The sequence below is a fragment of the Pteropus vampyrus genome, unplaced genomic scaffold (genome assembly GCF_000151845.1).
Source record: "Pteropus vampyrus isolate Shadow unplaced genomic scaffold, Pvam_2.0 Scaffold29, whole genome shotgun sequence".
Taxonomy (NCBI): Eukaryota; Metazoa; Chordata; class Mammalia; order Chiroptera; family Pteropodidae; genus Pteropus; species Pteropus vampyrus.
The window spans coordinates 5,033,620-5,037,950 of NW_011888810.1; positions in this window are offsets into that span (position 1 = coordinate 5,033,620).

Genomic DNA, 4,331 nt, shown 5'->3' on the forward strand with positions numbered 1-4,331 from the left:
GGAGATCGTTCTGGGAGCATGAGGCAGGGATGACACAGCCAACAAACAGACAAGACATAGTGAATGGTATAAGTGCCTCTTCTCCATTTTCCTTGTGCCTCTCTGCTTTAAACACCTTGACCTTCTATTTCTCAAAGAATATTTTGTTCCCTTCTGCCTCTTATTGTCCCTAGGTCTGAACATACGTCCTTCATCTGGTGCTAACTCCTACTTCACTCTCAACTCAAGCAACTAATCCTTGTGGGAGGCTCTCTAGCCCCCAGGATGGGTCGGCATTCTATAAGGTAAACTCTAGTGGCACTTTGTAACAAACTTGACTTTGATTACCTGATAATGTCTGTTTCCTTTCCCCATGTGATCTTCATGACAGGAACTATTTCTGCTTTTATCCAGCATGGTTTCCCCCCAGGGCATAACACATGATTGGTATATAGTAGGCTATGCTTATAAAATGCTTTTGAATGAAAGAATGAGTCACTGAATGCAGATGCTACTGCGGGAGCCCAGAGGAGGGAACCCTGGGAGATGGAGAAGTCTTCATAGAGGAGGGAATATTTGAGCTGAAACTTGAAGGATGAACCAGTGTCTTTAGACAAGAAAGATCATATGTACATTCAGACATATCAAAATGTGACAAGTGAAAGGGCTTTGAGATGACACTAGTTTGTTCTGTGTGGGCTGAGCATTGGCTGTGTTTAGCAATCCCTGCAGACGAGGCTGAAAGGTTGATTGGAACCAGCTTTTGAGTGTTTTTACATACCATATTATAAAGTGTATCATATAATCATGGAGGCAATGAGCACCATTCTGGTCTTAAAAAACAAAAGCAAAGAAATGGCATTACCAGAACTGCATTTTAGGATAAGAACTTTGACAGTAAGTGAGTGATGGATTAGATGATAGAGATACTGGAAGTATAGAGATCTGTTAGAGGCTGTAGGGCAGACCAAAATAAATAAGTAAGAAGAGCCTCAACTGAGGTAATGGCTGTGGGATGGAAGAGAGGGCAAGCTGAATAGATAAGGCTTGGTTAGTGAATTGAACATTTTGTTGTAAACCCAACTGTCCAAATTATTAAGTCTATTTACATCGTGAATATAGTGTTTAGGCCACACTTTATCCTGAAACAAGAATTTGCGTGCCAGTGGTTTATTTTGGAGATAGTCCCAGGAAGCTTCCATCAGGAAGTAGGAAAATGAGACAAGAAAGTGACAGAAGCCAGTGCAGGGTACACTAATGAGCAGGTTCCTGCTGGGACAAATAGGGCTCAAACCAACAGGAGCCCCTTGAGAGGCAGTGTGGAACAAACCTCAGAACTGTCCTGCTCAAGGAGTGAGGAAATGGATATTTAACACTTAATTTTCTGCTAGAAAGTAGACCTTTTGGCTAAGGTCTTTCCTAGAAGTGTTAACTCCCTGGCACTTCCTTTCTGTCTGGTGCCTGGTCTGAGAGAATCTCTGGGCAGAGAACTTTGGATCCTCTCAGTAGGAAGCCATTGTTTATACAGATAATGGTCAGTTCCAAGGGGATATGGATTCAGCAGTGATAACATCTGACATATGGTATTGTTTTGGAAATGTCTACAATCCTAGACACTCTAGGTATATTTTGTAATTTGTTTCTCAGAATAACCTTATTAGGTAAACATAATTATTCCCACTTCTCAGAAGAGGAAAAGGTGAGTGTGGTTGTCCCCAATGATCCTAGCAAAACAATCAAGGGTGAGATGAATTAAGCCACATGCTAAAGGCAACACAAATTCCAGTCCTCTGCAAACTCCACACTTTTCCAGAACATCATGTCATCCCTCATCTCAAATCACGGAGCCTCTGCTATTAGGACAAATGCCTCACCAAGATCCCTCGCCTTAGTTCTGAAGGTTTTCCTTTAGAATCAGTAAAGTAAATCTACTTTGTAGTCAGTACACAGTACATTTAAGAAAAAGTGTTTGCCCTACAGTGTGTTAAAGGGAATAGAATCACATCCTCCAAGGGAATCTTCCAGTTGTTTACAAACCCAAGATTATAATTGGTATGTAGCTGATTGTCACAACAACTGAAAGGAAACATGCCACAGTCTGTGCTGCTTGGGGAGGAATACTTTCTTTGAGTCCTATATGCCACTGCTTTTTAAGTATTCCCAAATCTTTTTAAGTATTCCTAGTGGAATGTTGCAAGAGTTGTATTGCAAGTCATCTCTCCAAATAAACAGAATAAATATATTTTCAATTTATAAAATTGATTCCTTGGGCATTCAGTTCAGAGCTTCAGCTGTGAAATATCTTAAATTGGAGGGCAATTTCAAACAGCAGCCGCTTCTGGTGAAACACAGTATTACAGCTCAGCTCAACTTGTATATGAGCAGGGAAATCGGTATGTATGTGCCTGTGAGAGGAATATAGAGGGTCAAATTCAGGAACCCCTCTAAGTACTGGCCATCTGAAGGGAGTGTCACCTAACAGAGGTATTTGAGTAAGAATATATGGTAAACAATCTTAGTCCATTTTAGGAATGGGTTTTCAATAACTTGGAATGTTTCAGTAATTTTCTTTACAGAGATATATGTTAACTGGGGCAAACAGTCAATGTCTTCAACTATATTCTTTAATTTTTCTATTGCGTTTTATTCAATATAATTAGAATAATTTATTATACATATATTATATTATTTAATCTATAAAATAATTCTGTCCATAGGTACTATTATCCCTATTTTACACAGAAGAAAATATAATGAAAAATGAATAACTTTTCCAAGGTCACCTACTTAGTCAGGGGCAGAGTTGGGATTTGAAGTTGGAGCCATTTGACTCTAAAATGTGGATCTTTTAATCACTATGCTATAATGTCTGTGGTTTTATGTGCTGCTATATCTTTCAGAAATGCCATAGAATAGGTCAAGAGGAAGGAGACAAATTTAGAAGGTCAATAATGAAGTGAGGTAGCAGATTCTGGCAATGAAATATCTTAGTAAGATCCAGGGGGCTCATGTTAAAGGATGTGTGCATAATTTCTTATAGTTTGTGTTGATGCAATTTAAAAGATAATGGAGCATGAATGCCATGAGCACAGCATTATCTTCAGAGAAGTATTAGATAGGTGTGCAGCCCGTCCTGAACACGGTAGAGTAAACTGCCTATTTATATCTCATAGGATCATTTATAGGCGGTAAACTCTAGATGTGTCAGAAGGGAAAAACTATGAACCAATATTTATACAGCATCTTTTGAGTGCTGACTTTGTGCTATTGCTAAGTACTAGAGATAGAATGGTGAATAAGACAAACACATTCTCAGTCCTAATGGAGCTAATATTCTAACTGAGACCTATTTTGATTTAGGTTGGATTCCTCAGAAGCAAATATTTCTTAATTCAAACATCTGAGTGCACATGGTTTATTTGAGTGGTGATTCCAGAAAGTAGGAGTCTGTGGAAATGAGACAAGAAAGAGAAAGGAGTCAGTACAAGGTGTGTTATTTAGCAGGTCATCACTTTATTAACTCAGATCGAACCTGCCGGGTAACACTAGATGACTCTGGTGTGGAACATACCTCAGTGGTATCCCAATCAAGAGGCAAGGTAAATGGAATGAATATCCACCAACCCCTGTCAGTTCTTAGTTGAGGGCTATTTCTGGAGGGTGCTAACATCTGCCTCTTCTGGCCTGCCCTGTACATGGGCTGTTTGGGGACTGGCACCTAGACCAAGTTATCTTGAAAGAGTTTCAGGTATTTCAGATGAAAGTCATTGAATCATTGTGTGAGGCAATGATGAGTTCCAAAAAGGAATAACAGCATTAACAGTTTGTGCTACAGATATTAAACAAAAAAAAAAATTACATAAGTAATTAATTGTTTACTGGTATGATAAGTGCTGCTGTAAAGGAATACAAGGTGTTGTCTGAAGGGTCAGGGAAGGCTTCATTATGGAAGTGGTGGTAAATTATTAGATTCAGCTACAAATAAAAAAAATAAAGTAAAAAATGGTTTAAAGAAAATAGATTACATGAGGATGGTATGAAGACTCCAGAAATTCATTAAGAATCAATATTCTTTCCATCTCTGTACTTCAACTAAGTAGATTGGCCCTTATTCTCATGGTTCAAGATACAGCCATCACATTCATGTTTCAGGTAGCAGGATGCAAATGAGTGGGGAGGAGAGAAAGGCCCACATTCCTCTTTGTAAAGAGACTTCAGGAGTCCCCACTACAATACATCTACTTACCTCTTACTGGCCAGAGCCTAGTCTCATGACCATATCCTCTTGCAAAGGAGACAGAAATGTAGTGACAATGTCCTAAGGAACAGTCAGAGTTCTATGATTGCTAGGG